Source organism: Podarcis liolepis, assembly GCF_965112155.1.
Source record: "Podarcis liolepis genome assembly, chromosome: 6".
NCBI lineage: Eukaryota > Metazoa > Chordata > Lepidosauria > Squamata > Lacertidae > Podarcis > Podarcis liolepis.
This window is the reverse complement of record NC_139559.1, coordinates 16,156,103-16,175,050: the sequence shown is the minus strand read 5'-3', so window position 1 is coordinate 16,175,050 and position 18,948 is coordinate 16,156,103. Positions and strand designations below refer to the sequence as shown.

At 44.2% G+C, this 18,948-nt stretch overlaps 1 long non-coding RNA gene across 1 annotated transcript; it reads right to left on the bottom strand.

Moving 5' to 3' along the window:
* Nucleotides 1-6,696: 6,696 nt before the first annotated feature.
* Nucleotides 6,697-9,166, bottom strand: LOC310709158. The gene is made up of 3 exons (XR_014527369.1): nt 9,068-9,166; nt 7,594-7,711; nt 6,697-7,412 (listed from the first exon to the last, which is right to left on the bottom strand). It is a non-coding gene; the product is annotated as an uncharacterized lncRNA (long non-coding RNA).
* Between the last annotated feature and the right edge of the window lie 9,782 nt (nt 9,167-18,948).

Sequence of the window (18,948 nt, the reverse complement as noted above, 5' to 3'; positions counted from 1 at the left end):
CACAAACAGCATGCAAACAAGTAACACTGAGAAATTTACGTGGTTGGACTCCACAGGGAGGGTTTTCCTGTTTGTTAATCTAAGGGCTCATCCATACTCCCTTTTGCACCCGTTTTTCCAGGCACAGGTCCACACGTTGCAGGTTCATGTCTGAATTGTATTGTCCTGCCACTTTCCCAGGGAAAACCTGCTCTTTACCACTGCAGAAAACTCGATTGCCATTTGTGTCATGGTACTGCCAGAGAATGCCAGGGAGGAGCAGGAACAGGCAGAGGGAGGTGGGCAGGAAGTGGCGATGGAGGAAAGAGGGGATAGCCAGGAGGCGGGAAGGATCTCAGATGCTGAAGCAGAGCCTCAGCACCGCACAGGAAGTTCTGGCACCGATAGTGAGATAATGCCTATTCTGTCTGCCAAGGAGAGGAGAGAGTTAAAGAGGAGGGGGAAGAGACATCACTTCCCCGCCTTTTCTGTTGGAGGAGAAGCCGGCGTAGGCCACTCCCAGAATCTGAACCGGAGGATTCAGATACATGATTGTAATGCATTGCTTGTACATATGTAAAATAAAGAACTGTATATATCTCTGAGTGAGCAGAGGTACTTATTGCGCAGAGCATTCACAAGCCATCACAATTTGTTCCGATTCAGTAGTAAGCAGCAGGTTTCCCCGGGGAAAGGGAAGCTATTCCCCTGTTGGGAAGGATTTCAGCATTTGTGGCTTTTCATTTCAGAGGAAAGGCAAGTAAGAGGCAACGTGATAGAAGTGTATAGAGTTAAGCATGGCATGCAAAGAGGGGATAAAGTTTTTCTCCCTCTCTCATAACACGGGAACTCATGGGCACCGAATGGAGCTCCTTTATCCTGGGAGGTCAGGTTGCAAGAGTGAGTCTGGCCTAAAGTGAGCTTCATGACTGCACAAAGTTTTGAACCTGGGTCCTAGTCCAACATTCCTGGCCTTGCATTCCACAGCAATGGGATCTGGAGTTTGGGAGTAGACCTGAGCTTAAAATGAGCTAATTCATATCCGTTCTGAGTTTATCAGTTGTGGGAAGTCTTCTTCTTTGGCAATCCCTTGTGGCTGAGTTTATCTTCCATGAACATGGTTTTAACAGTGAGTTCGTAAATGACTGTGGAGGCCAATTCTGGATCCACATGTCCTTCCATAGTAGGGACATTGGTTTCCGGGCGGGAGTTGATCAATAGTAGTATAGCGTCTAGATCAAGGAGCATCTAGATCAAGGGAAGTAATAGTGCCACTGTATTCTGCTCTGGTCAGACGTCACCTGGAGTACTGTGTCCAGTTCTGGGCACCACAATTCAAGAAGGACACTGACAAACTGGAACGTGTCCAGAGGAGGGCAACCAAAATGGTCAAAGGCCTGGAAACGATGCCTTATGAGGAATGGCTAAGGGAGCTGGGCATGTTTAGCCTGGAGAAGAGGAGGTTAAGGGGTGATATGATAGCCATGTTCAAATATAAAAGGATGTCACATAGAGGAGGGAGAAAGGTTGTTTTCTGCTGCTCCAGAGAAGCGGACACGGAGCAATGGATCCTAACTACAAGAAAGAAGATTCCACCTAAACATTAGGAAGAACTTCCTGACAGTAAGAGCTGTTCGACAGTGGAATTTGCTGCCAAGGAGTGTGGTGGAGTCTCCTACTTTGGAGGTCTTTAAGCAGAGGCTTGACAACCATATGTCAGGAGTGCTCTGATGGTGTTTCCTGCTTGGCAGGGGGATGGACTCGATGGCCCTTGTGGTCTCTTCCAACTCTATGATTCTATGATTCTATGGTGAGGTTTTGCCAAGCGTGCCTTCCTCTTAGCACGTTTTTCCCTTGCGTCCTGAGTTTGAGCATCTTCAAAACCCATAATACCTTTGGTAAAGGCTGTTCTCCAATTGGAGCACTCGCAGGCCAGGGTTTCCCAGTTGTCAGTGTTTATACTACATTTTTTAAGATTTGCCTTGAGACAGTCTTTAAACCTCTTTTGTTGACCACCAGCATTACACTTTCCATTTTTAAGTTCGGAATAGAGTAGTTGCTTTGGAAGACAATAATCAGGCATCCGCACAACATGACCAGTCCAAAAAAGTTGATTTTGAAGAATCATTGCTTCAACACCAGTGACCTTTGCTTCTTCCAGTACACTGGCATTAGTTCGCCTGTCTTCTCAAGTGGTTTGTAAAATTTTTCAGAGACACTGTTGATGGAATCTTTTGAGGAGCTGGAGATGGTATTTATATGGTGTGGCAAGTATAGTGGGTGGGGCATTGCAGATGATGACCAAGATGTGTTGTTTGGGGGGGGGCAGGATGGCAGTGCAGGGTGGACGGACTGCTGGGAGCACTGGATTGATTCTGCCGGTCTGCCAGTGCTGTCCTGATCTTGCCACCACTTTAAGTGACAGTGACACCACTATCTGGAGGACGGCTCTATGGCACTACCCCCCTGGGATGGAGCCCAAATTAGCTCATTATAGGCAAGCCCATTCTGAATCCAGGCCAGGAAAGTTCAATCATCCCTAGCCATGGCCAGCAAAACATCCTGATGTTTGCAGCCGAGAAGGGAGTTTGAACCTAATTCTTTTTGTTCCCAAACCTGGAATCAACAGCATGGCATTCCTCTCCTCGGTATAGCATTGTGCGGCTGCAACTTCCGTACCAAAATCATTCTTTGCATGAGATCCATGGAGAACTTAAGTTAAACACTTCTGGAGTCTCTCTTTGTCAAGGAAATGTGAATTCTTAAAACACACACTGCTTGCCTCGAGCAATGTAATTTATTATTTTATGGATTTCACATTTTGCATGAATTCATTTGACAACTTACAGAGCTAATGATTGCCTGTTTGGTTTGGCACCCTGCTGCTCAAGGTCATGCTGCCTCTACTACAAGCAAACGTCTGTTGCCACAGAAACCCACCATTAGCTGATGGAACAAAGTGTTCCCTAGCTATAACTTGTGTATATGCCTAAAAACACCAGCAGGGATGTGGAACCTGGGGTGATGTTGTGGCTAACAGGTTGTGGAGTGGGTCTCCAGTTGTTGGTAGACTACAACTCCCATCATCCCTATCTAGCAGGGCCAATGGATGATAGGCGTTGTAGTCCAACAAAAGCTGGGGACCCAGGCTTGAGAAACACTGGGCTAGTTGTATGCATATTTACTCAGAAGTAAGTCCCACTGAGTTTACTAAGACCTATTCCCAATAAACTGTACATAGGATTGCATGATCAGAGCACGAGGTGTTCACTGGAATGTCTACAGTTCTAGGATGGCTAATCTGTGGCCTTTTGGATGTTGCTGGACTACAACTCCCATCATGTCTGACCAATCTGCCTGTGGATGATGGGAGTTGTAGTTCATCAGCTCCTGGACCGCTCCATGCTGGCAACCACATGTCTATTCTGGCTGCCAACAGCACTTGGAGATCCATTCATTTCCCTACCCTGCCCTAGTCTTAAGTAAGTTACCATCTCTCAGTTTCCTTCTGTATTATACTGCACTGGTGGTTTAACCTACAGCAGCGGAGGGGAACTGGCTGGATTCTGAATCCTCTGTCCCCCTCGCAGGCACAACTTGAAATCTTTCTTTTGCAGTTGCATCATCTTGGGGCAACTGCTAAAGAAACTGCTGGCAACTGCTAAAGAAAGATTTCAAGTTGTGTCTTCAAAGGAATAGACGTTTCTCTTGAATTCAAATGGAGGATGCAAAGGAAGTTTTTGTTTTCATTTAGGGAAAAGGTGAGTAATGCCAGAGTTGTTCAGCAGAGTCCATGATCTGCACCTTGTGTGGAAATGAATTTTCTCCACCACAAGAACAAGCCTCAAAGCTTTACTGAGGAACATTCTTAAATACTAGTTACAATAAGATAGGGGATGTGTGTGACACTGTGCTCTAGACCACTAAGCCTCTTGGGCTTGCTGATCTGAAGGTTGGCAGTTCAAATCTGCAAAACGGGGTGAGCTCCTGTTGCTCTGTTGCAGCTTCTGCCAACCTAGAAGTTCGAAAGCACACCAGTGCAAGTAGATAAATAGGTACAGCTGCAGTGGGAAGGTAAACAATGTTTCCATGCTCTCTGGCTTCCATCACAGTGTCCCGTTGCACCAGAAGTGGTTTAGTCATGACCTGGAATGCTGCCTGTCGACAACCACTGGTTTCCTCGGCCTGAAGCGAGATGAGAGCCACCCTCCATAATTGCCTTTGACTGGACATAACCATCCAGGGGTCCTTTACCTTTACCTTACAATAAGATAAAAGGTGCAAAATAACAAAGTAAGACATTGTAAATGAGTAGTGGGGTTCAGTCTTTTATACAGTTCAGCAAACTTTTCTTTCTCTGGTCCCAGAGGGAGGTCCTAAACTGCTGCTGCTAGCCATCTCCCAACAAGCACACACGGATTTCTCATATTTCAGTTTCCTGCTGTGAGAGCTCTGCCGCTCCTGTTCCCAGAGATAAGTCATCAGGTAGCTTATCTCACTCTAATGGAAAAATACCAGCCTTGTCTGATGCTTTTACCATAGTGGAAAACTCTTGCCTAAAGTAAACTTCCTTTTTGCAGCACTGGCAGACAGGCAGAATCAATCCAGTGCTCCCACAGTCCATCCACGCTGTGTTGCCATCCTGCCCCCCCCCAAACCCCACATCTTGGTCATCATCTGAAATGCCCCACCCACTATACTTGCCACACCATATAAACACCATCTCCAATTCCTCAAAACCCTCCCTGTAGATTCAAACCACGTAACAAGTCAAACCACGTAAATTTCGCAGTGTTACTTGTTTGCATGCTGTTTGTGCCCCAAACAACAAAAGGCCCCTATTGCAATTTCAGAATAGAGGCCCAACATCTTTAGTCCATAAACGTATGGTAATATATGACTAATGGATCTCACGGGCGTTACAGGGCAACTACGCACTCCCCCACTTGATAATACATTGCAGGACCTTTATGAATATAATTGCAAGCCTTGTTATAGCTGTCGAGAGAAGCAAAAAGCCAGATGTTATTCTGAGAGGCGCCTGATTAGAATTTTGAGAGCAGGCTTTGCTTGCACTACAGCTGTGAAGAGGTCCTAGATGACAGTTCTCCAGCACAGCATGCTTCCGTTTATCCATCAAGCAGAAGACTGCATGTTTGCAAGTTGATCTATGGCCCGCTTAAGTCAGTGTGGCCCAGTAGTTGCGCTCTGACACAGTGCCAGAGTAGGAGCCAACCAGCTTCAAAACATTGTGCAGTCATGAAGCTCATATTCAGCCACTCACACTCTTGCAGCCTAGCCTTGATTTTATTGTTTCATCTTTTTATAAACTGCTTTGAGGTGTTTGGGTTTTGTTTTTGTTTTACAATTACGCAGCGTATGAATTTTATGAAATAAATAAAATAAAATAACCTCCCACAGGGCTGTATAATGTTGTGAGAATAGCAGAGCAGGGGGTCGGGGACCATGCATGCCGCATGGATCTCCTTGGAGAAGGGGCAGGGTATTGACATAATAAATAAAGTCAGCAAGGAGTTAGAGTCATAGTATTGTCACAAAAGCCAGGTGCCTGCCTCTCTCTCTCTCTGACAATCGGTGGCAAAAGCCCATGGGGTCCCAGGCACACACACACAGGGTCTGTGTCTCTTTAGAGAATAGAAGAAATATGGTTTATTCACCTATCTATACCTTCAGTCTGCATGGAGGGAGTCCAGATTTTACGGCATACACATTTCCAGAGGCAGGAGTGCAGGCAACCTTCAGGCCGCTCCCCTCCAAGATAATAATAATAATAATAATAATAATAATAATAATAATAATAATAATAATAATATTTTATTTATACCCCGCCCTCCCCAGCCAAGACCAGCCTCAGGGTGGCTAACAACCAATAATAAAAACATGTTGATTAAAATACAATTTAAAAAACAAGATTAAAATACAACGTTAAAACATTAGGATGCAGCCTCTTCACAGGAGGAGAAAGGAAAAAGAAAGAGGGGAAGGGAATCAAACTGATTCTAAGCCAAAGGCCAGGTGGAACAACTCTGTCTTACAGGCCCTGTGGAAAGAAATCAGATCCCGCCGGGCCCTGGTCTCATGAGACAGAGCGTTCCACCAGGCTGGAGCCAGTGTTGAGAAGGCCCTGGCTCTGGTTGAGACTAATCTAACTTCCTTAGGGCCTGGGACCTCTAGGGTGTTGCTATATATGGACCTTAAGGTCCTCCATGGCGCATGCCGGGAAAGGCGGTCCCATAGGTACGAGGCCGTGAAGGGCTTTAAAGGTCAAAACCAGCGCCTTAAATCTGACCCTGTACTCCACCGGGAGCGAGTGCAGCTGGAAAAGCATGGCTCTCCTATTCTTCATCCTAGAAAACCCTTTGCCCTCCCCCAGAGCAACCTCCCAAATCCCCAGCCAGTGTTCACACCTGGGGGAAGAAGTTAATGGCCCTCAGTTATACTCTTGATAGCCATAGCTGGACCAGGTTGGTTTTGCATATGCCAGCCCAGGAATTCCCTGTCTGGCACAACTCTGCAGTTTATGTTTTAATCCATATCCCAATTAATCAAAATCCTAGCATTTATTCATCCCTAAGCTTCAGGGGGATCCCCCCCCCCCGATCTATAACAGTATCTAAAAGGGAACTTGGGTATCATCTACCGCCTCCTCCTTCCAACGCAGGAAATCCACTATTACTGCAAATAGGTTGCAGTTGATTTAGAAGCAAAACCTGGAGGACAAATTCTCTTTCCATTTACCTGCTCCCAAGTGGAGGGTGTTTGCTTTAAAAATTATCAGTTGGGTCAATACCAATTTCCCTCCCATTCCTCTGATATTTCATTCAGGTGTTCACTTTGACTCTTACAGGTGTCCCTCCGTCAGACTCAGCTGAGCTCTGCTGGGCTCTGCCATCAGAGGTCCTCCACTAGCATGGATGTCCTCATTACACTTGTGAAAAGCATAGACAAGCAGATGCCAATAGTGACCAGCACGGGCAAGAAGAATCCTAAGCTAGTCCAGATACAGTGGTACCTCGGGTTAAGTACTTAATTCGTTCCGGAGGTCCGTACTTAACCTGAAACTGTTCTTAACCTGAAGCACCACTTTAGCTAATGGGGCCTCCTGCTGCTGCCGCGCCGCCGGAGCACGATTTCTGTTCTCATCCTGAAGCAAAGTTCTTAACCTGAAGCACTATTTCTGGGTTAGCGGAGTCTGTAACCTGAAGCATATGTAACCTGAGGTACCACTGTAGTAGCAATTTGTCTGATCCAGGACTGTCTGCTGCAGAAGCCGGCACAGTAGAAAACCACATTTTGCTACCCACCACAGTCCACCCTGAGTGGCAGAACTTCTCCTGGCCAGGAGTTAGGATTGCTCCATGTGTTAGGAAGAAACTCAGGTGCTTTAGCCACAGTGCCTGATGCCCAGGTTCCTGAGAAGGAAGAGGAAAGATCAAATGTTGCACCTGAGAGAGAAACAGGAAGATGAGCAGGGAAAACATAACAGGAGGGGCTGCTTTGTTCCTGGTGCTGTGTCCCACAAAAAGCACACACATGACAACCCCTCACAACAAATGCCCAGTACAAAAGCGGTTCAAGTGGCACTGCACTCACAAACAAAATTCTTCTTGTGCTTGCCAGGCTAGAATGACAAATCCACATTTGATCTTCCACTGTGTGAGTCATCAGTATTCTTCTCCAGCTGGGGAGTAAAAGGCCATAACATCGCAGACTGAAAATACACGAAAGCCTGTCAGCTAATGTCATGAAGACAGGGGGAAGGATAGAAACCTGTGGGTGGATCTGTCAGTTTCAGTTTGCTCAGTTTCTCATTTTTCCAGTCTTCAATTCAGTTCCCCACATTGCACCTTTAATGTCATCAGCCCTGTCCTATGGAACACCCTGCCAATAGAGATTCAGCGGATGCATCCCATGCCAACTTTTAAATGCCTGCTGAAAACTTTCCAATTCTGCCAGCCCTGTGCAGGTCTTTAAGAGTACACAATGCTTTATCGGTGTTTAATAGAATTGTATAGTTGGAAGGGACCCCCAAGGGTCATCTAGTCCAACCCCCTGCAATGCAAGAATCAAGGCTAAAACATTTTAAATTTCTTTTTTGCTTTTAACTTGTTTTTAACTTTTTATGATGTTATCGTTTGCTTTTATGTTATTTACATTTTTTGTAAGCCGCTGCGATGTGCTTTTTATGATGCAGTGGTCTAGAAAAGCTTTTATAAATAAAATAAATAAATGCAAATCGTTTCTGCAGCCATTTGCTCACCTAAAAAAAAATCCTCATGAAAATACATCAGCATTTGATATGACTATCTCCTAATAAACACATTATTTTGAATGCAATTTAACCTAATAGACACATTATTTGGACAAAGCAATCTTCCATTATGTAATGTAATTTTGCATGCTGTTTTTGCGGATAGCTGAATTCTTATACATATGGACAGCAAAATTTGGGAAAGCGTGAATTTCAAAGGATGGCTGTTTTGGTTCATGTATTCTTTCAGGAAGTGCAAATTTGGTTGGTTTGCCTTTAAATGCAAACTTTGTTGAATTTCTCCCCCACCCCACCTGCATATAAATAATCCACTTCCCACCCTGTATTCCACAAGACATCCTGCACAAAGCCTCTCAGTATACCAATTAGTGGGTTGACAAGTGTTTGTTCCTCATACACTGAGAGGGCTCTGAAGAGCGAAAATTGCCATTAACTATCTACTTCTGAATGCAGACTGATGAGGGTGTTTATAGGATGAAGCTAATTAGTAATGGTCAGTGCTAACACATACACACAGAAACACAAAACACAGAGGAAAAAAGGAGAGCAAAAGAAATATAAAGCAGCAGCTAGGAATACTAAAGTTCATCTTCCTACCATTCCAATAATGCACATTTATCCTCTGTATGCTTTTACCAATAAGCTCCTTTGTACAAGCTCTGGTAAAAAACAACAACCAGTTGCAACCTGGATTTATTTAATTCTCTAATTTCTAGCACTGCGAGATAATTAACAGACAGCACGCGGCTGCACATGGATTGCTTTATGATTAAATTCCTTTAATTGTCTACTGACCTTCAGCTAATTTGCTGGTTCTGAGATTTTACAGCTTCAGAGAACCCTTCTGCACTGAGGTGTTTTCACTGGAACGTACATATACAACCCTGGACCTTGAAGAGGACTCTTTGTGTTAAGTTGTGGGTGATCATATCAGACGACATATCAGAGCTCAACTACAAAGCAACAGTAACAACTTTCTGTAACTATCCAATCACCGAACGTCACTTTCAATTCCTTATTTGCATATGTGGACCTGAGTGAAAACTGAGTGAAAACTATCTACAGTATCCCCCTGCTGGCCCAGGGTGAAAACTTCAGTACATAACAGTTTGTACTTTGACAAACCTGTGTTCACCCTCCTTCGTGTTTCTCAGAGGCCCTGTTTGGACTACGCAGGCATTATCACTCGTTATCTAGATGAGCACATCATAAGGTCGCACTTATCCATGACTTGATCATGAAGAGGGCGCCAGCCTGCATTTTATTACCAAGACCTGGGTGGGTGAGCTAGGAGTTGATCTAACCCAGCTTTGTCCACCTGGATACTCAGTGCAGAATCAACACAGGCTGCAGTGCCAGAGGAGGGGTTGCAGTGGTCCACAGAACTTCTGTTTCCATCACCAGGAAACCCCTCTGTCTTCTCAAGTTGGGCCAAGGAGACAGTAACCTAGGACTACTGGTGATGTACTTTCCACCCAGCTGCCCAGCAGCTTCTCTCACCAAGCTGGCAGAGGCCACCTCAGATTTTGTGTTGGAGCAACCCAGAACAGTTCCGGGTGATTTCAATATCCATGCTGAAGCTGCGTCTAGTGGTCCAACTTGGGGCTTCGTGGCCACCCTGACTACCAACACTAGAAATGGAATCGTATCCTCCACTGCATCTGAGGAAAACTGGCTAATTTAGGAGGCCATGCGGCATATACAGCTCTGTCTTCCAACACAGGGAAATGTGCAGGGGTCTCAGGAGGAACTACCAGAAGGCAGCCACCATTGCCCCCAGCATCAACCACCTGATACAGTTGTCCCATTCTGCCCAGTGATAGGACTGGTCTGGTTGTAGCATACAACAGATTCTGGGAGTGACTGGGAGTGGCCGCCGAGACCATACAACACCGGTCATGAAAGACCTTCACTGGCTCCCAGTACGTTTCTGAGCACAATTCCAAGTGTTGGTGATGAAATTTAAAGCCCTCAACAGCCTCGGCCCAGTATACCTGAAGGAGCATCACCACTCCCATTATTCTGCCCGGACACTGAGGTCCAGCTCCAAGGGCTTTCTGGTGGTTCCCTCACTAAAAGAAGTGAGGTTACAGGGAACCAAGCAGAGGGCCTTTTCAGTGGTGGCGCCCACCCTGTGGAATGCCCTCCCATCAGATGTCAAGGAAATATCTGACTTTTAGAAGACATCTGAAAGCAGCCCTCTTCAGGGAAGTTTTTAATGTTTACTGTTTTGTCATGTTTTTAGTATTCTGTTGGAAGCCTCCCAGAATGGCTGGTGAAACCCAGACAGATGGGTGGGGTATTAATAATAATAATAAATTATTATTAATAATAATATTAATATTATTATTACCGAATACTTTCTGCCCCCACAAGCATGTGATAAGTGTAGCATAGGAACAAAGGAATCTACCTTATACTGAGTCAGATCCAGTGGTCCATCTATCTCTATATTATCTACATGGATTGAAAGAGAGGAGACTTCCTAGCCCTACCTGGAGTTGCCAGTTTTTCATATTTGATGTTTTATCGCATTTTTAATATTCTGTTAGGAGCCACCCAGGTGGGTGGGGTATAAATAAATAAATAAATAATAATAATAATAATAATAATAATAATTCCTTGTGCAATTTGGGTTGGATGGCATTGCTCATTCCACACACACTTTATTAAGGATATTTCACCGATTCCTTGGGACTTCTATCCTGATCTCCACTGTACCTTTTATACTCAGAACCAAAATTTCTCATGTCAGGGCCAGGTTTTAAAAAGAATAAAAGGAGTGGGCAGGGGCATGAAAGAATGCAGCACAATATCCAGGAAGGTTTCCAGGTCCTTATCAAAAGCTATGGCATTCAATCATAAAAAATGTCACATAAACAACAGAAATGAACTTTTAAAACAGCAGGTGGGTCTGGCTGGATTCAACCGACACTGTCAGCTGTCCTGCTTTTGCCACTGACAACCTGGAATATGGCATCAAATACTAAGCACAGGACTGTCACTTTTACAACAGGGAAATGGCTTGACATTTTGAAGTATATGAAGAAAAGAAAATAAGTGTTCGTCACTTATTTCTGAAGAAATGTTTTTGTTTTTTTCTTTTTACCCCACAACAAACATACAGTGGTACCTTGGTTCTCAAACTTAATCCGTTCTGGGAGTCCGTTCAACTCCTGAAACCATTCAAAAACCAAGGCACGGCTTCTGATTGGCTGCAGCAGCTTCCTGCAGGCAAGTGGAAGCTGCGTCAGACGTTCGGCTTCCAAAAAATGTTCGCAAACCGGAACACTTACTTCCGGGTTTGCAGCATTCGGGAGACGATTTATTCGACAACTAAGCCGTTCCGGAACCAAGGTACCACTGTATTAAGTCCTCACTGAGCTCTTTTGTTTTTTGTTTAAATTATGTCTTTATTGTTTTAAAATAAATACATTTGTAGAAAGAAAAAAGAGAAAGAAAAAACAAACACAATAATAGTATAACAAACATTATTTATATACCCAACAATGCAAATAATTATAAATCTTGTAAAGAGAAAAATTAAAAATGACTTCCAATTTGTCTCACTGTACATTATCTATTGGTTACCTTATACTGCAGAGTTACATAGTTCTTATATAGTCTCTCTTTACATCCCTGTGAACTGGTCAATTACTTTTTACACTATACAAGGGTCAGTCTAGTTCTGCCAGGAGGTAAGTATTCTTTAAAAATTCTCCATTCCTTATAGACTATTTGTTTTGTTTGGCCTTTGATCCTTCCTGTCGCCTTTGCTAGCTGCAGGTATTCTGCCATTAGGATTTGCCAATCTGCTGTGTTAGGTATTGTTGTATTTTTCCAATTTCTTGCTACTAAAATTCTGCCCACTGTTATCCCGTACATGAACAATGTTCTTTTCGATTTCCCTCTTTTTTCTGGCAGTACACTTAAAAGAAATATTTCTCACTGAGCTCTTTTGATTGGGGGCAGGTTTTCCACCTATATATATATTTGTACTTCTGCAGATCTTGGGGTTCTCACAAACCTGCTGTTCATTCTCTCTTGCACTTAAAGGTAAAGGGGCCCCTGACCACTAGGTCCAGTTGTGGCCAACTCTGGGGTTGCAGCCTCATCTCGCTTTATTGGCCGAGGGAGCCGGCGTACAGCTTCCGGGTCATGTGGCCAGCATGACTAAGCCACTTCTGGCGAACCAGAGCAGCGCACGGAAACGCCGTTTACCTTCCCGCCCGAGCGGTACCTATTTATCTACTTGCACTTTGATGTGCTTTCGAACTGCTAGGTTGGCAGGAGCAGGGACCGAGCAACAGGAGCTCACCCCGTCGTGGGGATTCGAACCGCCGACCTTCTGATCGGCAAGTCCTAGGCTCTGTGTTTTAACCCACAGTGCCATTTTGCCAACAGTCTTACCCACACCTGGAGAATTTGAGTTCGCTATTTACTATATATGGGGTTTTGCACTGGGATGTTAAAAGACTCTGAGAAGATGTTTTGGCAAGTAGAAGAGAAGCTTTGGCTAAGGTTGCCAGATGTTTACTCCGCCATCACCCCCAGAAAAGGCTCTTTAAAAGTGGTGCATATGCCAAAAACTCAACTGGCAGGGCATCACTGTACTTTGAGTTTGAAACCCTTTGAGTTTCCACCTGCCAAATCACTGTTCTGGACACATATCCTGGCAGAAGGCGGGGGGGGGGACATTCAACTAAATACCCTATTTCCCATATGCTTTCAGGAGGAACTTTAAATTTCAACAATACAGGTTTCTGAATGCATATTGTGCAAAGGTAGAACATACTGTAACATCATTGTGCAATTTAAGTGACATACGGATAAGCAATTACTTAATGTAGTCAAATCTCCAGTCTCTGCTCATTTAGAAGAATGCATCATCTTGGTTCCATGCACAACAACCCACAAAACATCTTTGGAATAGTTAGAGGGCAAAAATCTTCAAAGTTAACTTGGTAAGCAGCCAGTTTTACAGGGCAAGGTAAAAAAGCACTGGCACTGACTGAGATTATAGAAAGCAACATGGACTGTATTTTAGTCTAGTGGTTCCCAACCCCACTCCACCCTACCCCCCTGACTCTTAATAATTTCTGAGACTCCTGGCATTGTACTTAATGATTTTTCTGCCTGTGGTAGCAATCTTAATGCACTGTGCTAGATCTACGTAACTGTATTTTTAATTACTTCTTTTGCACTGTATTTTATTGTATTAAAATTTGAATTCCATAGAATCCCTCCCATGATTATCTGGTTGGCCACTGTGGCAGCAGGATGTGAAGGGACCACAAGGGTATCTAGTCCAACCCCCTGCAACGCAGGAAACCTTTGCCCAATGTGGATCTTGAACCCACAACCCTGAAATTAAGAGTCTCATGCTGTACTGGCTGAGCTGCTATAAAACAGCAGGATCTCATAGTATCACATCCCCACCATATATTCAAGGGTGTAGCCAGGGGGGCAAGGGGGAAACTGCCCACCAACTCAATAAAAAATAATAAAAATACTTAACTGAGGTTCTGCCCCCCCCCTCAAAAAAACCACAAAAATCCTGGCTATGCGCATGCATACAATTAAAGCACTCTTATACCATTGTAACAGGCATGGCTTCCCGCAAAGAATCCTGGGAACTGTAGTTTGCTCAGGGTGCTGGGAATTGTAGCACTGTGAGGGGTCTGCTATCAACGCTCAGCACCCTAAACAAACTACAGTTCCCATGATTCTTTGGGAGAAGCAATGGCTGTTAAAGTGGTAAAGGAGTGCTTTAAATGTGTGATTGGGTTGTGACTTTAGGCCAGAGGTAGATTTTCTGGAGTTACTGCTTTTCATTCTCCAAAACAATGAAATTGGTTCTGCAGTTCTCTGCCATGCACTGGCAGGCATCTGAGGAGTTAGCTGTGTAAATGCCAACTCCCCTGCCTTAGGCTAACGAATTTATTATGACATACACTTCCATGAACTACGGTTCATTTCGCCAGATGCTAATTGTTTTAACACTTAAGGGATTCTGAAGGTGCACACTTAATTGCAACATGCTGGTGGACCATAGAATTCTGTTATGATGGGTGGTATTGAAATGAAGCCATCCTGCTCTAAAACACATTCCAGCTCCTTCAAGGCAGACAGTTGCCAAAGCCTTGGCAGAAGCCTCCAGCAGCTTCAAAACATGAAACCACTCCATCTTCCTATTCCAACCTTCCCCACCCCTGGGGGCGGAGGAGCGCAATCCAGTAGGTTTCAGATGGAACAGATGCAAAAATGACTTTAAATATTTGCCTTAAAGTGGTCATTTTGGCCAGCGTGGACTGTCCAGTAAGTGACAAAAAGCCACAGCTGCCAAACTGCAACCCAAGGAATTTTTTAATAAAAACGTTTTTCGAAAAATGTAGAGCCATTGGTTTACTATGTGTTCCATTAGTCTAGGAAGCAAGAGTCCTTGGAAAGCTGTCAAGACTACCAATTTGCATTCCTTCCCTTTGCTCCCTATTGTTGTTGTCCAAGGTCCTAAATACTCTGCTTTCATTCACCAAGCCCAGAAAGAATATTACTTGGATTGACGAGCCGAGCATGTGCGTTGGTGGCGTTGAGAACTTGCCATTCTTCCCTGATTCTTCCAGTCTGACAGCAGGAACATTGCTATTATCATCAATAAAGAGCTGATTTTTACCTTCCAAGGCAAATACACATGAAGGTCATGTGGTGATTCTTTTATCATGCATATACCTCCTCACAGCCATTGGATCTGTACCCACCTAATTAATGTCATAAACACTAGTTTCTTGCACCTTTGTCTCCATCCCAGCAGCACAGCTGCCTTCTGCTGGGTGAAATCAACTATGTGTTTTGAAATCAACAACCACAATTCGTGCTGCTGGCGTATTGCTGATTAACCCACCACTGGAAAGGAAACTTTGACAGAATGAGTCTATTTTGTCTTTTGCTCAGCAAGCATCTTCTCAGCAGAAGTCTTCTCTGGCCCAAAGTAAACCAATTAAGAAGTCAGCAGAGATTGTCTCACGTGACCAGCAGATGCAGTTCAGGGAAGAAGCCTGATGTCTTTGAAGGAAGAGGACATTTTGGCAGGCATTACTCTCACGCAGTGGCATAGCGTGGGTTGTCAGCACCCGGGGCAAGGCAAGTAATTTGCACCCCCTAACCCGTGGATTTTAGCACTGATTTTAGCACTGTGAATGCGAGCGCGCGCCCCCCCAGATGTTGCGCCCAGTGCAGCCGGCCCCCCCTGCACCCCCCACGCTACGCCACTGCTCTCACGCTAATACCCAGGATAATGAGGGAAGGCAGCACTTTTGAAACTGGTAACTGCAGGAATTGCCACAAGTGAATTTATTTCTGTGGCCTGTCCAGCTGACCAGTCCTTCTGTCAAGTAGATCCTGGTAATTGTTCAGCAAGGTCAGCTGGTATCAGCTAATTGTTTATTCAGTGATGGTTTCTGGGGGGCTAGAGAATGTTTTTGAACATTTTAAAGGAAATATCTAACAGAGCTCAGATAGAGTGCTTCCCCAGCTAAGGAGAAGGGGTTGATAGAAGGGGTGTGTGAAGTAGGCATGCTTGAGGAATGCAATTTATGTGAATTTCGATGCAGGCTGGGCTGATTTCCTGGATTAATGTGTAAACTAGAATATAATTATCCTTTGGATTTTGCACTTCTCGGAACCATTTCATGCAATTTCCGGCTCCAAAAAAAGTACAAAAATGCCTGTTATTGTCTTTTTTTCCAAATAAATTACACTGTTCTGGTAAAGCATGTTGTGATTCAAGCACAGGGATTTTGTGTTGTGGCAATACTTCTCTGCAATTATCTTGCCTTAGGAAGTGAAGTGAGCCCCAACATTGTTACATATGCTCAATATTCTATTGAAAACTTTTCTCCCAAGTCTTCCCAAACGAGCCTATTTCATTTCTCCAGTTTTAAACTCTTGTTCTTTCTTTTCTTTTCTTTTTAAATCATTTGTTTATTCTGCCTCTGTATTCCACTTTAATGCTGGTTTTAGTTGTACCGTTTTATGCATTTTTGTATTTCATTGTAAGGTGGAGTTTGTTTTCGTTTGAATATTTTTACTGATGATTGTAAATAAATAAAATTGAGTTGAAATGTTTCTTTACATGCTTGTTTCCATAGGGATTTCTTTCTAAAAAGAAAAATGCAGATTGGTGCAGAAATGGAATGAGACGGGCTTCTGAAAGAACACATATGAAACTGGCACAGCCATTTGGAACAGCGGTGGAAAGAGAAGAAGTTGTCATCCAGTCAAAGGCACCTGGAGTGTTCTTGGGTTCTCTCTGGAGATCTGGTGTGGGGTTGCAGATAACCTGCCTGTTCTCTCTGCTTTTGCATTTTTAAAATTTATATCCCACCTTCCCTCCAAGGAGAACAAGGCAGCATGCCCTCCATCTTATCCTCACAACAATCTACGTTAGGCTGAGAAGCTGTGACTGGCCCATGGTCACCCAGTGAGCTTCATGGCTGAGGTCCAGGTCCTGGTTTAACCCTCTAACCACTACACCACAATGGCTTTATAAATATAGCAATTATTGCAAGGATACCCTGAGTCAGCAGTCCTCAGAGTATCCAAAGGAAACTGGCCTCAGCTAATGCTGTTCCCAGACCTTCTATAAGAGTTTGGGCAACCACTTGCTCTGTTGATCCTGGTCCATCATAGCTTATTGAAATTGAAATACTTTATTGTCATTTGTACAACTTGTATACAGTGAGATTACACGAGCACCCCCCTCTTAGCTCTCTTAATCTAAATTCCCCTTGTTTACTGACACACACACCAAACCCAAAAGTCAGTTGCCCTGCTGTTATCTTTTCATTCAGCAGCCTAACAGCCCACAGACATAAGCTGTTCTTTACCCTGTTGGTGTGACTAATCATGCTTCTATATCTTCTGCCTGAGGGCAGGAGATCAAGAAAGTGTCAACCCGGGTGTGAATCATCTCTGAGAATTTTCCTCACTCTCCTGAGGCGACGTTCTTCCACTATTTCATCCAGTGGATTCACAGGACAGCCCATAGTATCTTGTGCTGTATTCATCACTCTCTGTAGGCACTTCCTATCAGTTGATGTCAAACTAGCTTATGAAAGCTAGCTGAGAGTGGGGTTGCCATATTTTGAAGATACTGCTCTGTTGTGATTCTCTGCTGCAGACTAGTTTAGCCAGGTGCCTTATACCTGAGTCTAATGCGCTAGAAAAAATTCTTGTGTTACTGTAAATAAAAACAAACAAACAACGCCCCCCGACATTTGCCAAATTTTAAAAATGTCCCTGGACAGAAATTTTAATCCTGAAAAAGAGGACATGCCCGGGGGAAGAGGTCATATGGCAGCCAGACCTGAAAAAGAGGATGTGTCCTGGGAAAAGAGGATATATGACAACCCTAACTGAGAGGGGTTGACTAGGTGGGTCCAGGGAGTGGTTAATGCAGGAGGAAGTGGTGGCACATGTCCTTAAAGAGATACATCCCATCCTTAAGAGAACCTTCCTAGACATAGCAGTTTTGAATAGCTACCGCCCAGTCACAAATATTTCCCTTTTTGGCAAGGTGCTCAAGAGGGGTGGACCTGCTTGGGGGGAAATGATTCAGGCCTGGGTTTGAAACTGAAATGGCCTTGGTTTTCCTGGTGGGTTACATAGAATCATAGAGTTGGAAGAGACCACAAGGGCCATCTAGTCCAACCCCCTGCCAAGCAGGAAACACCATCAGAGCCTCCTGACATATGGTTGTCAAGCCTCTGCTTAAAGACCTCCAAAAAAGGAGACTCCACCACACTCCTTGGCAGCAAATTCCACTGTCGAACAGCTCTTACTGTCAGGAAGTTCTTCCTAATGTTTAGGTGGAATCTTCTTTCTTGTAGTTTGGATCCATTGCTCCGTGTCCACTTCTCTGGAGCAGCAGAAAACAACCTTTCTCCCTCCTCTATGTGACATCCTTTTATATATTTGAACATGGCTATCATATCACCCCTTAACCTCCTCTTCTCCAGGCTAAACATGCCCAGCTCCCTTAGCCGTTCCTCATAAGGCATCGTTTCCAGGCCTTTGACCATTTTGGTTGCCCTCCTCTGGACACGTTCCAGTTTGTCAGTGTCCTTCTTGAACTGTGGTGCCCAGAACTGGACACAGTACTCCAGGTGAGGTCTGACCAGAGCAGAATACAGTGGCACTATTACTTCCCTTGATCTAGATGCTATACTCCTATTGATGCAGCCCAGAATTGCATTGGCTTTTTTAGCTGCCGCGTCACACTGTTGGCTCATGTCAAGTTTGTGGTCAACCAAGACTCCTAGATCCTTTCCACATGTACTGCTCTCAAGCCAGGTGTCCCCCATCTTGTATTTGTGCCTCTCATTTTTTTTGCCCAAGTGCAATACTTCACATTTCTCCCTGTTAAAATTCATCTTGTTTGTTTTTGCCCAGTTCTCTAATCTGTCAAGGTCGTTTTTGAAGTTACCTTTGCCAATGAACTGTACATTATCCTTGATGTCTTGATGGATGTTGATACCATGCTATAATTATACGATTATGGAAATAGAAGCTCTGTGGAGGGAACAAGAGTCCCCTAGCAATGCTCTGCAACTTTAACAAACCACAGTTCCCCATTGGCAGAAGCCATGGCTGCTCAGTACTGTTGATGATACTGTTCT